At 36.4% G+C, this 20,429-nt stretch overlaps 1 long non-coding RNA gene across 1 annotated transcript in view; it reads left to right on the top strand.

Moving 5' to 3' along the window:
• The window catches only part of LOC135984363 (uncharacterized), an 85,459-nt gene extending 72,198 nt beyond the window's left edge, over positions 1-13,261 (top strand). Inside the window, exons 4-5 of the long non-coding RNA XR_010602294.1 lie at positions 6,354-6,524; positions 10,854-13,261. This is a non-coding gene — a long non-coding RNA (uncharacterized LOC135984363). The remainder of the gene's footprint in view (positions 1-6,353; positions 6,525-10,853) is intronic.
• The last annotated feature ends 7,168 nt before the right edge of the window (positions 13,262-20,429 follow it).

Below are 20,429 nucleotides of genomic sequence, written 5' to 3'. Positions count from 1 at the left end.
TAGCCATTTAGTGGGTCAGGAAATTTTTTTTCTCCAATGGGCCAATTGGCAGAGGACCAGGGACGCAGAGGGCTGAGGGGTTCGGAGTGTGGGAGGGGACTCCAGGCTGGAGCAAGTTGTTGGAGTATCGGAGGGGGTGCAGGCTTTGGAGTGGGGCCAGAAATAACGGGTTCAGAGTCTGGGTTGGGGTAGGGGTGCAGGAGGGGGCTCAGGGTGTGGGCGCTTACCTCAGGCAGCTTTCAGAAGTGGCTAGCATGTCCCTCTGTCTCCTAGGAGTGGCCAGGTGGCTCTGTGCGCTGTCCCCGCCTGCAGGCGCCACTTCTGCAGCTCCCATTGGCCGTAGTTCCTGGCCAATGGGAGCTGTGGAGCCAGCGCTCAGGGCAGGGGCAGCACACAGAGTCCCCGTGGCCACCCCTGCGCTGAGGAGCCGGACATGCCAGACGCTTCTGGGAGCTGTGCGGCACCAGGGCAGGCAGGAAGCCTGCCTTAGCTCCGCTGTGCTGCCGACCGGACTTTTAACGGCCTGGTCAGCCTCTGTAGCTCCTTCGTGGTATCTGAAGCTCAATGCCATTCTCTATATGGGGTTGTGGCTAAATGCTCCAAATCTAGCCTTAACTAAGGGATTTTCTTCGATGCTTAACCATTTGTGCCTTCTTTGAACTATTTTCCCTTCCAGGAGAGTGTTGGTGTTGTGTGAATAAGTAGTAACTAAATTTTTCCAATGTCCTCCCTAAATTTACCTGGTAAGAGGTCCCAAAAGGTCAGTTAATTTTGCCTAGCTGTAATTATTTAAGCCTTATAAGAAGTGACTTTCATGACCATGCTAGAGCAGAAAACTCAGTGGTAAGCTTGGGTTGTTTTCACAAGAAGATCAACTTTTGTCTGACATAAAAATATGCATAAGAGAGTTTTCTCCTCTCATTTGAACCTCCTGATTGAAATCCTCTGGAGGAACATAACCAGGACAACTAGGAGAAAGAAATGATCAAGAGTATAAAAACAGTATCAAGTACTGTTGATTCAGTTCTTAGGGTTTTTTTTCTGGAGCTCAATTCAGGCTTAGAAACAAACAACTTTTAAAAATTATATTTAACTGTTTGAGCTACTGCAACCACCAGGGAATGTTGCTTCATGATCGTATAAAAGAAATTTGTTTTCCAGCTGAAAGCAACTCCTAGCTCACTAAGACATAAAACATCATCAGCCTAACTGAGAATGCAATTTCCCTCACTGGAACTTTTGATTGACAAGATTGTTCTGGGACAAATGTACTAGAACATTATCGGGTATTTCAAAACTCCCTTTAAAGAAAAGGAACAATTCATTTAAAAATACAATAGTACTACACTACTATGCTATTTTGTCATGGATCTTTGGGGCTTATTTTTTGGTTTATTTGTTTTATTTGCTTTGAATAGATCTCTGAACTAGGGTACATATTTTCAGTTTTGTTTCTGTTTGTAAAGGAAAAACATTTATTCCCATTCAGTCAGACACTTTTATAACTTTTCAAGTATTTAAATTTAGCAGCGATCTAGGGGAAAAAATCTCCTTCAATGCAATATATAAACATTTATTTAAACAGTGGTTGTAATGGGGGCCAGAAAGCTAGCCTTATAAATTGGTAATGGTAGTACAAACTTACCACAATAAACTTTGCCTTTGACTTGGAAATACTCACTTTAATAGCGGGAAGATACTTTATGCTCATGCCCCCAAAGACATGGCTTTCATCTACATATGTTTGTGAAATTTTTTGGCCAAAATATTCTTTTGCCAAAAAGTGAAGACTTGGATTGACCGGAAAGTTTAGTGAATTCATGTCAATTTTACCAAATTGTTTCAGTCAAAGAAATAATGCAATAAATAAAAATTCAAACGTTTTGATTTTTCTACTTAAACAACTTTTCACATAAAAATTTACTTAAATTTTATTTTTAAAAAGCAATTTTTTAAAAAAGCACCAAAACTAAAGGTTTTGTTTGAGCCAAAACAGATTTTTCATTTTCTTTTATTTTTTGGTATACCAAATTTTTATGTATTTATTTTTCAGACTATTAATGAACCAAAAAATCAGTTATTAGCATAGTTCTACTCACCTGTGATTTTTGTTTTTTCTGTGCTTTACACCAAGTGGAGCCCTGTCATCAATCACCCTCTTTTGACACAGAAACCTTAGACGCAAGTTCACATTTCAAATCAGAACAATTTTTTTCATTAATCAAAAGCAGTTTGATCAATTTTCTTTGTCTGTGGTGGAAAAATTATCCTTCACCTTCAGGTCAAACAAATGTTGTTAGACAAAGTTTACAGAGGGAATAAAAATAGAGCTTATATTAGAACCTGGTTGCAACTATAACAATGGAGAAATTCTCATATCTCCATAGTGTGAACAAAATTAGCAGTCTAATTTTAAATCAAACTGCTCGTTAACCTATTCTATAATAATAATAAAAATCCAATACCTAACATTGGTTTAATGAACTTCATTTGCTCTTGCATTTGTACAAAGAGCAAGTCTTTGAAAGTCTTTTTTAAAAATACCCACATTGAGATATTTTATTTAAGCCAAATGCTCAGTATAACCATAGTATATTTAGAATGCGATATTCGCTTTTCTGGTAAACCAAATACCCAATGGATTACTTAAAAGGCCTCCAGTAAGCATGTGATGAACAAGATATTAATCCTCATTAAACTTTCACAAATTTTAAAGATCTGTTTATTTTTAAAATCAACTTACTGTGAAGGATATCATCCCAAAGTATCCAACCTCCCATACATTAACAGCATTGGCTGCCACAAAATATCTATAAAGACCAAAGGAAACCTCAAGTGGATGCCCCCCACACCTCTCTTTTTTGTTATAGAGGAGATGTCAGTGTAAATGGTAGAATTTTAATGATATTTGGTGTCCAGTCCATAAGTCATGCCTCTTTATACTTGGTCTATCATAGAGAGAGCTACTTTAGCCAAATCATATTTCTGCTGCTTCCATGTTTAAAATGATAATGGAAACACATTTGTAATAAGCTCCCAGTAGAATCTTAGACCATGCATCAATTTGATAAAATTTCTGCATGTTAAAGATAACTTATCTTGCCACTACTTCAGTACTGAGTTACTTCTGCTTGGGAGGTAGGGATTTTATGGCTAGTAGCAATAGCAGTGCAGATGCAGTCAGATGGATGGGTAGAAGCAGCTGGGTAGTTAAGAAGGATTGGAACAGTACATGGATATTCTATTTTAGGATCTTGCAGATAATAGCAGCAACACCTTCAGATACAGTAGGAGGGATTGGGAATGAGCATAAACCGTTCCCTCATTTGTGGGGGGAGGAAAAAAAATTGAGTCACATTCTTAGACTTTCATTGCCAGAAAGAAGTGGAGATTGTGTTCATCCCTTGCAAAACAGAACGCATGCAAAGGGTATAAGATGCTTTCAAAATAATACGGAGAAGTTATGGTCAGAGAAGTGACTATTTAAAAATACTTTCTCTGCAGATATTCTGCATGGCCCTAATCCTGTTTAGTAGGACCATGGACTACAGTGGAACTACTTGCATATTAAGTATGAGCTCACAAATTTAGGCATGATCTTAAGAACTTGGCTAAGACATAGTTTCTTGTGAATTCCACACTGTGGATGAATCAGGGTTGAATGCGAAGGAAACTCTTGTATGACAGGAGAAGTGGATTTTCTCTCAACCTGTGCCACAGAGTTTCCATGTGATGCTAATCAAGTCACCTAAACAAAACTTTTCAGAAGTAGTCACTAATTGTATTCCTAATTTACTGGGTGATACCCTGGACTCAGAATTATAGAAGTGCCAAGCTGGCTAGAAAATGGAAAACCCTTCCTGGAAAAAATTTCACATTTCTGAAAAGGTGTTTTTTTTTTTTTTTTTTTTTTCATCTTGAACCAGAAAGTGAAATTGGCAAGAGCCTTCTGCCTGGCTGCTGGAGTGGCAGAGAGATCGGATGCTCAGCTTTTCCAGCCCTGAAGCTGGGGTTGGGGGAGGTGGCAGAGCTGAGCATGCAGACTCTCTGCCATTCTATCCCGAGAAGTGATGGGTGGGGGAGGAGCAGAGGGGAAGCCTAAGCGGCAGAGAGTCAGGGCACTCAGCCTAGGGCAGTCCTCCCAGAAGGCCAATTTCACTTTGTGCCTGCAGGCAGAGAATGAAATGGACAAGAGTCTGCAGGTGGGCGTTATTCAGATCTGTTTTTCTAATGGAAAATTGAATATTATTGCAAAAAATTTATTTTCACATGGAAAATTCAGTATTGCAAATAGGGAATTTTCTGTTGGAAAATCATTCAGGCAAAAAATTCCAGACTAGCTCTAGTTCTGAGCACTCCTAGTTGCAGTTGAAATCAATGGGAACTGTGCTCTGAACATGTAAAGTGCTATATAATGCTAAGTACTCTGAAAAATCAGGTCTTGGACATCTTGAATTGGGCACCCAAAATTAGTGGTTTGACCATAATCTCTCTCAGTTCTCTATCTGTACAATGCAGATGATAATCTCACAGGAGTATAGTGAAAATATATACATTAATATTTGGAAAGAATTCATATACAAGGATGATGAACACCATAGAAAATCCCATAAGCAAATTAAAAATTCTGCCTTCAAAGCAGGATTTGAATAATGTGCAGAAAATATATCCTGAGCCACACACAGAACAATAAGAATGAAAAAAAAATACTGAATAGCTGCTGATTAACGGAGCACCATCCATTCTGTACACTGAATGCGACAGAGCTCCTGTGGAAAAAATAGCATGTGATCATGTAACTAAAGACTGTATCATAATGCATATGCACAAGAGGGCCAAATTAAGGTCGCAGAGGGAAACTTAATTCTGGCATTTCATCTCCTTTCACTTTGCAATTTAATAATGCTCTTTTAACTTATTTGTGTGTATAAGTATATAGATATTTTATAAATCAGCTATGGTTTTGCCTATTTGTAAACTCTGGGACATATCCTGCACTCCTTAATCAGGCAACTCCACCAATGAAGTTAGCAGGAGTTCTGCCTGAGAAAGGACTGCAGAATTGGACTCTTGGTTATGTTGTCAACTTTTAAAACAAATTCTTGTTGGACAAATTACAAATATGTGTCTTCTATTCCAGGCTGATAATGCTGATTTTTGGAACAAAGGAAATGACATTTGCTGATTACTTTTGCAAAAAGGGGAAATTAACTAACTATCCACTTTGAAAAAAGAACAGGAGTACTTGTGGCACCTTAGAGACTAACAAATTTATTAGAGCATAAGCTTTCGTGGGCTACTGCCCACTTCTTCGGATGTAGCCCATGAAAGCTTATGCTCTAATAAATTTGTTAGTCTCTAAGGTGTCACAAGTACTCCTGTTCTTTTTGCGGATACAGACTAACACAGCTGCTACTCTGAAACCTATCCACTTTGAGAATCCTTTTCCTTCACTTGGTGGCAACACGGGCAGGAACCTGTTGCTTACTTTGCAGAATATGCAGATTTGCTTTCTGTTTTGCACACTACACAAGTCCTTTCGAATTGTTTTACAGATCTCCCCTATTATGTAAATTATAGAGTGAAACTGCATTGTGTACAAATACAGGCAATCTTTTAAGAGTATGGTGTTACATGCAGACAATCCATCATGTGTAAAATATTGTTTAAGGCAGGAAGCCATAATCTGCAAGCATATCAGTGATTTGTGTAATAATTTCCTTAGTAAAAATTCTAATGTGTGTGGGCCTTAGATTTGGTGCTTCAAATATTACTGAAAATCTTTGTTTTCAGTGTGAAGGCAAGAAAACAATAGTAGTCAGGTACCAAAGCTGTGTAATTCCTAGTATGATTTTTGTCAAGTTTGTGAATTTCTCAATGATTCTTTAAAACAAGCAGCCACATTATGCTTTGAAATGCAGACTTCTTAAAAATTAAGAGCTGTTTTTTGAAGGCACAATGGCTTGTAGGGGCAGTGCAAAGCTAGAAGCCTTCTTGAGATTATGGAAGCATGGCTGCTGTGCCATTTTTTGTCAGGGCACAATATGTTCTTCTGCTTCCCTTTGCCCTTTAGAAGTCCAGCTTCCTTAGCGTGAGTAGGCCCAAGACACTTTCCAACCCAAATCATTTTGGAGGGCCAAGTCCTCAGCTGGTATAAATTGGCATTACTCCATCAATGGCAATACACAAAGTTACATCAGAGGATGATCGGGGTGAAAAGTCTGTTGCCAGCAGCAGAGTTGGACTCAGTTAGGCCCTGATTCAGCAAAGCACATAAGCACATTGCTTCACTTTAAGTGCATGCTTCATCCCATTGACTTCAACTAACTCTCTTGTGTTGAAATGTTTTGCAGAATTCCTTTAGAGAAAACTCCCACTAACATCAGAAGAAGCTGGACTGGGTCAAAGGAGCTCACTGATTTTAATTTTACCCAACCCCTTTGCCAGGGTATAAGAGAAGGACTTTTTGCATGCATTTACAGTGTTGTCCACAATGAGCAAATAATTCAGTTTCATTATGCAGGGTGAGTAGACAACTAATTATCTCCATTGGCATGATAACCACTACTCTCAAACTCTCTTGATCAAAACAAGGATAGGTTTATGCAAGTTATGCACTTGTCCATTTGAAAGGCAAGCACATTTCTAACTACAGTAGCAATGCTATGTGGCTGTCAAAATGTTTTGTGCAACCACAGTGTTTTTAGAATAAAATGTCATCCAATTATCAAAGTTCTAGAGGCAAGAAATAAATTGTCAGTTTTGAAATCCATCCAATCCTTCTGCAGCCTAATATAAAAGGCTGCTTTATTCACTTGCCTCATAATTGGACAGAAATTTTCAAGGGAATGTAAAGAACCAAAGATGCAAACTAATTGTCAATTTATAGGCACACTGATATCCTGTAGTCATTGCTGAAATAATAAAGAAACCAACCTAAGAGGGAAAAATCATTTGTCATGTTTTCTCATATTTACTATCCTTACTAAAACCAAAGATTCATAGCTGGTAATTTAATATAATCATAGTTTTCTGTTGAACACTCTACGCTCTTTTGTCAGATTCTCCACTTAGATAGCATGATGGTTTTATGCAGTTTTCATAAATATAGTTTTTATTGAAAGAGAGACATGTATTCTTTATTCTTCTGTCACTTACAGTATGCCCTTAAATTTCTACCAAAATTTAAAAGAAAGTGCAGAGTAACACAGCACTTTCATTTAAATCATATAAAATCTATATTCTGACATGCAAAAATTCCCCAGCAACTCAGCTCATATTTCAGTTAAGAATCTAATTCAGTGTGGTGAGCATGTGAGCACACACAAACACATCTGGAGTATTCTGATTGTGGGAGCCTACAAAAGCTTTTTTCTTTTTATCAAAATGGAAGAGTCTCATTTACAATGTGAAATACTCTTGTGAAAGTCAAAGAAGGCCAGAACTGTTAGATTTATGGGGGCCATTTCTACCATTATTACAACTGTTATTTATTAACTTTTTCAGAGAGTGAAACATTTCTCTAAAACAAAAATGTGTTCATAATTAAAGGCAGAATGCCAATGGGTGATCTGCACATGTAAGAAGAGCTGAATATTGGTGTCAAGATCCATTATGCAGATACTAGAGCAAAACTTTGCTCTGAGTGATTGAAATAATTGATTGCAACTGAGAATGTGCCCAGGGTCGTTCATCAAAAGATTGCATAAGGGTGGGCAAAGTGATTTGAATAAAAATAAGAACTTTTAATGGGCACAGCCACAAAATTTGAAACTGGATTTTAAATACTTAAAGATTGGAGAGTTTTTTGAGCCAGGGCTTGACTCTTGTTATAAAAATCAAGGCCACTTACAAAATCTGGATTTAGGTCTGGATTTTTATATTTATGAATGGTCCTGAAAGTTCAGGTTTTGAATCTCTGTCTAATAAGAAATGACCAAAACTTCTGTCACAACTCAGGCTGAACTTTTTTGAAGGTTGAATACATTTAGATCTTTGTCTCATGTTGTTGTTGTTTTTTTTCCCATTTCCATGTGTCTTTCTACTTCCTGATTTTTTTTTGTTTGTTTTTTTGTTCCAAAGCTGAAATGCCAAAATACCAGGAACAAGGCTCTGTTTGTGGTATTCAACCATGAACATAAGCAAATACTGATGCATGTTTTTAGGAAGGGGAAGTTTTTAGTGACATTTTCATCAGTACATGTATATGAACTATGTATATCTATGTATATACATTGAATTTCTCAAGCTGAGTTAAGCATGGATCACTTGAAATTGCCCTTTTCTGGTCACTCCCTCAGAAGCAGTGGTTCTCAACCAGGGGTATGTGTACCCCTTGGTGTACGCAGAGGTCTTCCAGGGGGTACATCAACTCATCTAGACATTTGCCTAATTTTGCAACAGGCTACATAAAAAACACTAGCAATGTCAAAACAAACTGAAATTTCATGCAGACAAAATGAGAAAGTAAGCCTTTTTTCAGTAATAGTGTGCCGTGACACTTTTGTATTTTTGTGTCTGATTTTGTAAGCAAGTAGTTTTTAAGTGAGATGAAATTTAGGGTATGCAAAACAAATCAGACTCCTGAAAGGGGTACAGTAGTCTGGAAAGTTTGAGAACCTCTGCTCTGAAGCATCTACCATCTACTGGCTGCTCTCAGAAGACAGGATACTGGGCTAGATGAACAATTAGTCTGACCCAGTATGGCCATTTTTATGTTTTTATGATAGCTGTCTGGTTGTATGATGCAGATTAGCAGCTGAACAAACTAAAGTGCAGAGGGGAAATAGGAAAACTAAATGAGAGTAGCAGATTATCAGCATTGGCACAGAAGGAACAACAGCAACAAAAAAGCCGAAGGGTAATGCACTTGCAGCAGCTGAAAAATAATCAGAGCCAAACTTTGGGAAATAAAGGACAATCAAATAGAGGAGACAGCATTGAGGAATATTAACATTTTAAAGACTTAGAAAATAGCACATTTTAAAATGTCTGCAAGAGGGAGTCAGGGAAAAAGAACAAATGTCCACTCAAAGGCCAGTGTAGAGCACACCCCAACTTTTTTTTTATTGTTCTGTGATTTGATAGTGTTACCAAAAATCCATCTTTTCACAACAATTTGCTATCACAAAACCAACGGTTTTAATAATTATTCCCAATTCAATTATAAAACCAGTTAAAAATGACATCCAGCAGATGCTTATTTTTCCACAATATAGTCAAGTGAGCTCAATCCTTTGAGAGACATTGAGTGAATGATCTCAGTTCCCACTAAATGCAGTTTATGGGGTGCCCAGCACAGCACTCTACTAGTCCTTCAGCATTTCCTGCAGTGCATCTAAATGCAGTCAGTCACCCATCTAGGTTTGTTTACTTATAATGCTACAATTAGAAGCATGTATACTTTTAAAGACCTAGTTAAATTATTTTTAACAAATAATAGGGATGTATCTATTTCCTCTATTTACAAGTTTACAGAAGGCTACCTCTGTTATTCCCCTCCCAGCACCAAATCTGATCAGAATCTGAGAAACCGAGTGTACTGGTACTTTACAAATTTTCTCAGAAACTGATATTTTGAATATTCTACCGAATACTTTTTCCTTCTGAGATACCACTACTCAACCATTATTCTGTCATCCAGAGGGCAATCATTCAGAGACAATTTTCAAATGATAGTCTATAGTAAAGTACTGAAATCTGGATTTAGTACCGAAAAGCCCATTTTAACCTCCTAAGTGCTGTTGTAGACACCTAAATCAGCCTGAAATGGATTTTATTTATGGTCTTGTATGTTGTTAAATTTGCTTCTCTCAGACCAGATAAAATAGGTAGCCTCAGAGTGGAGATTAAAAATGTGGACCTCTATTTTATATTTACAATTTCCTCATTTCCCAATTTGCCTGTTGCAAGGATTTATTTCTAACTACTTCACTGTTGCTTTTACAAATTTGGTCATACTCTGACCTCCACTCTTGCTTTACCTAAAATAAAAATTCACTTTTTAGCAGTGTGTTGACAATTTGCTAACATAAAGTTCATCTGAGTTTTTCAAAATGATGGCTAGTTATCCATAATTTACTTCTTTCTTTTAAAAAAAAAAAAAAAGGGCGGGACAAGCAAAATGCCATTTTAGCTGTCAATCTTAGCCCCTCCCCTTTCTCTTCTAAGTTCCTAATGCAAATTACTTGCTGTTATCAGTAAACGTCTGATTGTATTTATTTTCATTTTGGCTCAGAGGAAAATTGGAAAAAGCCCTATGCTTTTGTGCTAAGTAGCTTGTATGAGCCACACCTGCTTTCCAGGAGGCATTAGTATGCTTGTCAGATGCATGTTGTTGTAATACTATTGAAAACTGAGATAAGATTATTACTTATACTGCATATGGCTGCACAGAAGGGACTAGATTCGCTAAAAAATATGGATAATATTACAAATTAGTTGTTTTTCATGGAAAGACAAAGGTTTCCAAATGCTGCTTTCTGAAGTTCAGAACGAAGGACACTATTTCATATTTAACTAGGCAGGGTCAGTACTGGCTGTGCTTGACTGCCAGGCTTATTTATATGCCCTAATACAAAAAGTATCATCTAACATTGTTTAAATGAAACTTCAGTGCAGTATAAAAGGAAAAGTGCTGTTTGTCTGAATTGCAGTAAGACTACCATATATTCTTTGAACAAATACTTTATTCTTGATGATGTCATGAGCCCAGCTTTTCATACAAAGAAAATTGTAAGAGAAGTCAACTTTTCATATCAATTACAATGCATCACAGTGCTTTGTTGAGCCAATTTTGTGCCTAACCACACATGAGTATGATTCAATACTAATTTCAATTTTATCTCTCAAAGGAAAAAAAAAAAGAAACCCAGGAAGATGTAACAGAGATGGTAGAAACTTGAAACTGGCTATTAGGACCTGATCCATCAAACCTTTACTCCCATGAGTAGTCCTTATTTATGTGAGTAATTCAATGAAATCAATAGGCTACTTTCCTAGGAATACTCTGTTATTCTAATTATGGCTCATTCTAATACACATACTCACACTGTAGCATCTTACTCCCCAAGTAGCCAATTGAATTCACTGGTACTATTTGTGGTGTAATATATCATTCAATGTAAATGCATTGCTATCTGACCCTGAGTTTAAATTAATTAATTGTAGGTTTGAAAGGGCATTGGATCAGGCTCTATGTAAGAATATTCTTGTAACAGTTTTTTTCCACTACTATTTATTTCAATTTTTTGTCAATTCTTATGCTAGATATTGAATACTGTACCTTAAGGGCAAATTTACCTCCCTCAATATGAATGACCGATTTCTAATCTACACTTGAAGAATCAGATCTCTTTTGCTCATTTTAGTCTCTTCTCCATGTGGAGCTCCCATTAATGTCAACAGGAATCTGATACCAGAAATGAATGCCGAATTCGCAACCTAGTGCTTGATACTGTAGTGTAGGACGGGGGGTATTGAATTGATGGAAGTATTATCCATTGAAGGAAAAATGTAATAAGATTATTTTTATACCCATATCTCATGGTTGTGCAATTGCAAGTTAAAGATCCATTGCACTTCTGGAACAGAGCAGGGAACATCCCAGGTGTCCTGAAGAACATTTCCTTTCTTAATAAAAAACAACAACAAAACCCACTAATGTTCAAGGCTGTGTGCAAGCAATTACTGAATGCATGATGGCTTCCATGTTTGCCTACACAGTCACCACACTATCTCTATCAAATTCATGGCTTTTTAAAACATACTGAAGCATCCTATATGAAAGGCATTAGCTCAAATAGAGTATCTATTCATTTTTATTTTGCCTGTGTTCCATTAATTACACCATTTTCTAACCACGGTCAATGAACACTGAAATTTTGGTTTGTGTCCCATCACTCTAGCAATCTCTCTAAAGCCGTGCTTCCAGCAGTAGGCAATGGAGTGAACTGAAATTAGCAAACACATTCACAGCCTTATTAATATCAATATACTTTATAGCTTGATTCTCTGAGATTAAAAGCAGATGGTTGCATGCTTAAATGTCCATCAAACAAACTAATTTTCATAAATTCTTAACTCAGCACAATGGGTGGTATTCTTTTTGTTTCAATTCATGAACCACATTTCAAAAATCAAAAAAGTTCACGAACCAGTTGGCAACCGGAAAATTAATAGTAATGAACTAATTTCCACATGCTGATCTAACAGTAGTTAAAAGGCTATCAACATGACAGAGTAAGTGGTGGTAAAGAAAATGGTAAACAGTGAGAATTTCTAAACAATCTAATAACATAAATTAAAGTCTGGTGAAAATTTAATTGTATTGAGCAACTATTATTAATAGTGTTGAGATTAGAAAGAGTTCATTACTAGAAGTGAATAGAGGAAATCTCCAGGCCATCTTAGAGATGGCCTGGAGTCAAAACCTTATATACATTTTTGATGGGAGGAGATAAAAATCGAAATGTCAAAGCTGTAAGGCTAACAAATGCACCAGCTAGTTGCCAACAGCAATAAAAGCTAGTGATATAGATATTTTGTGTGTGTGTAAAGAAAAGCAGTAGCCAATTCTCACCAGTAATCTATGTATGTATATTTATATAACCTATGGGATAGTTCAAGGGTTTATTCAAGTGTATGTATGGGCATATCAATCATCTGTCCGATAGTCCTGTGGGTAATTAAAAAGGCTTCTTATTGAGTTGAAATGTCCAAAACAAGACCTTTCTAAAGGCATATTTATTTTTCTGAGCAATCGTAAAGTCCAGCATTAATTTTTGTGGATGTAAGTTACATCAACAAAAGTTGTGCTCATATTTATCCACTCACAAAATAAACTGCAGATTAAGATTTAGGTTCCCATCCTATCTGTATGGGCCGAGCCCTGTTCTATTGTGGAGACTACTGACGTCAACTATGCTTTGTGCAGGGGCCTTCAATGCAGAGCTTAAACATCTTTAAGTACTGGGCTGCAATATAAGTAACTTGTATCTGAATATTAGTGGGTTATAAGTGCAATTAATCATATTTGCAAGTGCAATTTAACTGTAGCTACAAAAGTATGAACAAAAGGGAAATCTTATAGAATGCTCCCCGCTTTTTTGCATTTAAAAGTTATAATCTCTGGTTTATTTGTTTGCTTCTAGTTGCTTGGAAGTAACACTGACCTATCTTAACATGTCAAGCTGGTCAAACTCCAGGAAGCAATTGTTGTTATTACATTATTACTTGTTAATAAAAAAAGTCTTTAATTTCAGTTTTTATTGTTTGTCAATAATTAACTTGTCTACTATATGCTTGAATTTGTTCCATCACAAACTGTAACTGAAGGGATAGTTTGGTTCACCTTTCACCAAAACTATGCCAAGAAGAAAAAAAACTCCCACAACTAAAGATACTACGGTTGCGCCACAGCTCATATATTTACAAGCTGGAAAACTTCAATGCTCAGGACTGGTGTCTCTAATTTTCCTCTGGCTGCATCCCAACAGTCTATCTGGCATATAGACTTCAGGCTCTTAAAAATTTGGTTAAAAAAGGCATTAACTTATTGCACTAAAAAATGAGAGAGAGTTCAAGAGCCATTGACTAGCACTTTCAAAAGAACAGATTCAAGATAAGCTAATATCCAAGGATTGTATCTTGAAGCGGTTGATTTAGAAACTTGGGCTTCAAGACCATTATAAATGTGAAATGGATATGACCTCCATCAAATGTAAGGTTTAGAAAACATTGCTGGAATTTAAAAATGTGAAGGAATTGTATTCCCTGAGTAAATCAAGCCTAAACTGTCTCAGATTGGACCCTTAAAAACTGATGCACCCAGAATCAGAGGCTGATATTGTAAATGTTGATTTCAATTGTAGTTTTGCCTCAGTACAGACTGAGTAGGGACTGAGGATTTAGAAATGAAAAATACCATGTGTAGTTTCTGTTGTAAAATACCTATACATTTTTTTGTAAATGTATATGAAAACCATTTCTCTGTGGATGGGGATCCTTATGAAATCTCATGCTGTGAGCTCAAGTTTTTTGATGCACATATTTAGTGATGAAACCTGAGACCCAAGTATTCGCTTACAAGGTATATGTAGCTGCATATTTAATGTATTGAATTTATATAATTTTCTCTCCCTAAATATCCAGTTTAGTGGTTGAGTGATAAACTACTGTTTAAACCTGTGGTTCTTAACCTTTACTGCAGCCTGCACCCGTTTGGGTCTCAAAATATGTTCTCACACCCCTACAATTAGCTTAAAAACTTGAAAATAAATGTTTTGCTTGTATATTATATTGTTTGTATATTACAGTAACCGTTAAATATGTAACGTTAATAAATACATAGGTTTAATGAAACAAAGTAGTTGTACTTACGTGCCTGTGCTTAATTTATGTTTTTGATGATTTACCTTCTAAAAAAATCTGGCATGTCTCACACCCCCAGAAAAGGAGTCTCGCACTCCCAGGGGGTGCATGCACCCTTGGTTAAGAACCACTGGTTTAAACAATAGAGTGTGCAAACACTATCATTCTTAACTGTTTCAGCTTAACAAACATTTGTACCATTATTGTGTTTTTTGAAAAATTCAACACCGGAAATGGTAGAGCTGTATTAAGTATGGGAAAATCAACCTAAAACAGTGGAAGCCTACAAATGACAATATACAAGAAATCTATGGATCACCACACTTATCTTCACAGATCCAGCAACCATCCAAGGCACACCAAGAAACCTGTTATCTAGATCCAGACACTCAGATACAATAGAATTTGCTCCACGGAGAGAGCCTGGGATGCACACCTAAATACGCTTACAACTGCTTTCAACTAAATAAGGACAATCAACCAAAGAACTGCTTCAATACGGGGAGGGAGAGACCCTGACTGCACATCCCTAGTTGTCACCCCAACTGGGTTCCAATGGTAGGTATCACCAAACAATTTTAACCCATATTTGAAAGGGACCACATCCTGAAAAAAATATTTCCTGAACCACCTATCCTGGCCTTCAAAGAACCACTGATCTTGCTAAGCTCATCATCAGAAGCAACCAATTCAAAATAGTACCAGACCCTGCCAGCACAACAGATGCATAACCTGCAGCCATATCTTTACTGCTTTGATGATCAATATCCCCCACAAAACACCCTTCAAGATCCATGGGTACAACATGTGGTGTACCTCTTCTAGTGCATGTGGGTTCTGTTTTCTCCATACACTCTTTAAAACCTTGTTTCTGTTATTTCCTAATGGTATTCTGTATCCTTTAAAATGTATATTTAATATTGAGAAAGTTGGCCAAATAGACACAGATTTCACTGTCCTATTATATCACAAGCTGCTCCCAAAACAAAATAACACTTGTATCCTTTTATTATTTGAAAATTCCTTTTGCATATTTTATTCTATTATTTTAGTACATTGCAAGCTGACAGCCCTAAATGGCATGGTATGGGGATTTTTCTTCTTAACATACATGCATACAAGATATTTAATAAGTATATGTCTGCTTACAGAGAGTCTCACACATAATATTTTGGGGGTCATTTTCATTGAGTACTCAAATGGGGGGAATAGTTCACTGAAGATATAGCTGAAAAACATTTGAGCTTTCCTATTGCTCTCATCTCCTTTTGTTACTGTACATTTTGATCCATGTCTCCACGGAGCCTGATGTGTGCTGATTGCTGGTAGGGCACACTGCAGCAAACCAACATGCACAAACTCTTGAGGTGTAAAGGATAGGACTCCATTGTCCCTGGCTACAGAGGGATAGTACAACTGTTCCATGGCTGCTACAAAAGGTCTTTTAATTTAAAAAGAAAAGTCAGCCTTTTATGATCAGAATTTCCCAGAGCGGTGAGCAGTTTTTAAAGTCCTGTCACTTATTTTGGTCCCACAGTAGAAGCTAATGTCTTCTGAAAATCTGGCTCACAGAAACAAAATAAAAGAGATATCTATCATATAAAGCTAGTTGGGCTTTTTACTTTGAAATATTTTTTTTACTGGAAAAACATGGGGAAATTTTAATTTTACTAATTAAAATTTATTTTAATGTTTCCATCAGGACAATCAATGATTTTTTGTTTGTTTGGGTGAGGTCCTCTTGAACTGAAACATTTTGGTCTATCAAACTGAATCAAAACCTTTTAGGTCAACTTGATATTAATTGGTGTTTTCTTTAGCTGCTGCAGGGTCCCATGGCACTTGTAGTTCAGGTGCCTTATGCCCCATTCTTGTCTATGGGCCATACTTCTTGGGCAGACTACATCTTCCATGATGTACCACAATCTCCCTTCCAATTGAAATTACATGGCACATCATGGGAGCCACGGGACCAAACTGCATCATGGGAGATGTAGTCCAGTTAGGCAGCCAAACCTATACAGAAGAATGGGATCCCGAGACACTTGAACTATGCCTACCATGAAATACCATGGCAGCTAAAGGGATGCAGATTAATGTTGAACCAAGCCAAAACAAAACTTTGAAATTTGGTTCAATAATCCAAACTAAATTATCTTGTTTCAGGAATGTCAAATTAAACTGTTTCAAACTGAATTATTTGTCAACTTGCCATTACACAAAAAAGGTTGATGTTTCTACTTCTTGTCCTATTTCATGATTAAATCAAATTTCAAAATCAGAATTTTCCAGAGGCTGGTAGTTCCAATTTTAAACCAGCTCAGTTTTGATATATAATATGCACAGATCGGCTGTTGCAGAACCTGTAAGGGAGGAGTAAATAAGAGGGTGCCTTAGCATCTGACTGTTAATCAACCCAGAAGAATTTGTGGTATTAAGAAATGTTTCTGTAACTCAACCCCAGTAATAAATAAAATAAATAATGTATACAGACACATCCTGTTGCAAGACATATGCCCACTTTTGAAACCATAAGAGTGGATAACAAGTGTTTGTATAATCCCCTGAAATATATCTGTCTTGCACAGTTTAAGGCTGCTTAATACACACTGAAGAGAAATCGTACTGAATCTAAATATGGCTGTTAGCTATGCAGAGGATTCAGTGTTATTGAGAATGATTGTGTAATTGGAATTGGAGTGGGAATCTCTAAGCAACGATAATAGAAAAATAGATTAGCTGCCCCTAGATAAGTATGAATGGAAGAATGTAAACCTCAAAGGACACTTGAGATTTTTTTTTTTAAAGGACAAATTTGGCAAGTATACCTTAAAGAAAAAATAATGAAGAAAAAAATACATTAACACTATTTTTAAAACATCTCTTTTAAAAAGCATATGTTTAATATTTCTCTAAGTTTTAAGGTCTTCCATTTCCTCTCTTTACATATCGTCTCCTCTTCCCACCCGCAAAAGATACCACAGCACTTCTAGCCTCTGCTGCCTGAGGAACTCAGGGCTGAAGTCAGGACTCAGACTTGTATCTCTTACTCGGCAGTACTATGTACATCACCAATCTGGCTTTATGGTACTTACATAAGAGAACAACTGCCAGTAATAATGACCCATAAAGCACCATCTGTGTAATGCTTTCAGTCTCCATATAAAATGCTTCAACATACTCTAGCTGTGGAGCGCATACCTTTTGAAAGACAAATGATAATACTGAGAGGAGTGTATGCCAAGCAGTACCATAAACTGTAGATCCTTGATTGGGATAGATGAACCAGTTGGAGTTCCATTTGAACTCAAAGGAAATATTTTAATGTTCAAAAATATTTAACTTAGATACAAAAATAATAGGTATTTTATGAACTTCCTGTTTCCTGCTGGTTCCTGTAAAGTTAACAAGAAATCCTTTTTTTTTTTTTTAATGTCCAGCCTTGTGTTTTCAGACTCAGGGTAGTTTGGATAAGCTTTGGATAAAGATCAGTGTTTTGTGGAGCATATTGAAACCAAAGCAAACTTTCAAACAGGTAGAAGTCCTAACACTAACCCAGAGAGCTATACAAATGCCAGTTTAATTTAGTATATACCCGGGGTCGGCAACCTTTCAGAAGTGCTGTGCCGAGTCTTCATTTATTCACTCTAATTTTTCGCGTGCCAGTCATACATTTCAACATTTTTAGACGGTCTCTTTCTATAAGTCTAAAATATATAACTAAAGTATTGTATGTAAAGTAAATAAGGTTCTTAAAATGTTTAAGAAGCTTCATTTAAAATTAAATTAAAATGCAGAGCCCCCCCCGCCCCCCTCGGACCGGTGGCCAGGACCCGGGCAGTGTGAGTGCCACTGAAAATCAGCTCGCGTGCCGCCTTTGGCACACATGCCATAGGTTGCCTACTGCTGGTACATACTTTATATTCTAGGAAGCCAAAAATATTTTACCACTCTACTATTTCATTCTACAGCAATATGAAAAAGTTAATGATCTTCTGTCCTGAAATTTCTTTTCCCCACATTGCCTTATATCTTGTGAGATACCAAGTGGGTCTCAATTTCAAGTTGATGCTTAAGTTCAGTTAATTAATTAGTCAACTATTTTAAAGTGTCAATAATCACTATCTTCTTGTGTGTCCTATCCCTGATTACAGGTATCTTTGGATACATCATCTTTATAGTAATACTATAATTTCACCAGAACTAATGTCAGAGTAATAATAGTATCTCTTATATGTGGCATTCTTTAAGAAGAAGTGGGAAAATTCTTTGCCTGCTATGTAGGTGGGCTCATTTAGCTAATTTCAATCCCCTGAGTAATTTTAGATTTCAGAACAGCTGGTTAGTCATGTGACTGTTCACACACTGTTCACTCTTTTTATTTATCACTCTCTACGGTATTTTTGGCCCCCACTCACTATTGCATCTCGTTCGTTGCCAGTGACTGGATAATTAAATTTTTCTCTGTAGATTTCAATGCAATCCTTTGGAGAAGTTACAAAAGTCTAAGCTGATGCCCAGTCTTTGTAAAGAGTGTGTAAAGTGAAGCTCCAGAAAGCCTTATGTTGGCCGGATTATTATAGAAGAAACTAAGCAGAGATGGAATTAACTAGTTCTGAAAACATTTTGGTGTCTCTGATATGGAGTTAAGGCAGGTATTTGCTTCCGTAAACTAGCTCGTCATATGACAGATAATTTGGCATAATCATAATGAATTGTTCAATTTGACTATTTGCTATCCGTTATTTGTGGTGTTTGATTGCTCACTGAAGTTAAATGGTATTGCTGTTGCTGTCTGAATGATGGAAACTGAGTAATGTAAAAATAATAACAAAGAATGAATATTTTTGTGACTACGGGTATTTGTACAAAGTGTAGCCCTTCCCAAATATTTGTGAAAGCAAAGCGAGTCTGCAAAGTAATAAAGGTCTGATGCTTTGCATGACTAGGGCCTAAATTATTTCTCAGAGAATAAGGCTCTCTACAATGGCTGTGAGAATGGCTAAGCCTGTTGGGGCTGATTGAGTTCTTGCCATTAACAAAATAATAAGTATTTTTTGTTCTGATTGTTTTCCTTTTATCTCCAACAACATGTTGTGAAATTGATGCTGAATGCTCATGAGCAATCCCAGGCAACTGTTTGCGAGTAATTTTTGCAGTGGCTTTTTAGGTATTGGATGATTTGAGTTACCAGATTATTGGGTATTTTCTTGGTACCAACAATTCTTGAATTCAACTTAATATTTTTCAGCTCAGTTATTTACTTTACATTATATTAGCTACAGAAACAGCACCATTGCAACATTATTAGGATTTTATCAGATTACAGATGTGCTTGATAGTAAACCTCAATTTTAAAAAAGGCACAAACGAGCAAAATGTAGAACTTTGTTCAATTTTTTGAGAGACCTGCAAGAATACAGAAGTCATGCATCTATTCTATGGATGATAATGATTCTACATCATGACCAAATGCTATTTGCTGGTTATTTCTATTTTTTTTTTTACGAAAGCAGTTAACGATATTCCATCAAGATTCAATTTTAAGAATAAACATGAAAAAATCTTTATTTTTTAAGACTTAAAATAAAATTGATTAGATACAGTCAATCTGATTGATGCATTTATTGTATAAAAAACCAACACATTTTCTCCAACATTTTCTCCAATACCCTGCTTAAATATATTCAAATAACTTGATTCAGTGGTAAACATTTATTTGTGAATCTACTTTTCTAATTTCCAGAGTGCATAAGATTTTTGTTTTTTTTTTAAGACTGTGGATTAAAAATGTTGAACTTGGATCAGTCTTCTTTAAGTACAAGCAGTTGTACAGTATGTCAAGACATTTAATTGACTGCCATGCCTGAGCAAAAATAACTCAAGTAAAAAGTCAACTAGCAAAATACCTTTGAAATGTAAGAAACATGGACGAATGCTCATATGATATGAAGAAAATAACTTTACACAGTTACAGAAGCTATATAAACTATGAAGGAAAGAAGAGAATTTTTCATTTATCTACTTCTTACTGAGGTTTTAAAAAAAAGCTAATTAAA

The sequence above is a fragment of the Chrysemys picta genome, chromosome 6, assembly GCF_011386835.1.
Source record: "Chrysemys picta bellii isolate R12L10 chromosome 6, ASM1138683v2, whole genome shotgun sequence".
Lineage (NCBI taxonomy): Eukaryota > Metazoa > Chordata > Testudines > Emydidae > Chrysemys > Chrysemys picta.
This window is presented reverse-complemented; position numbering and strand designations above follow the sequence as displayed.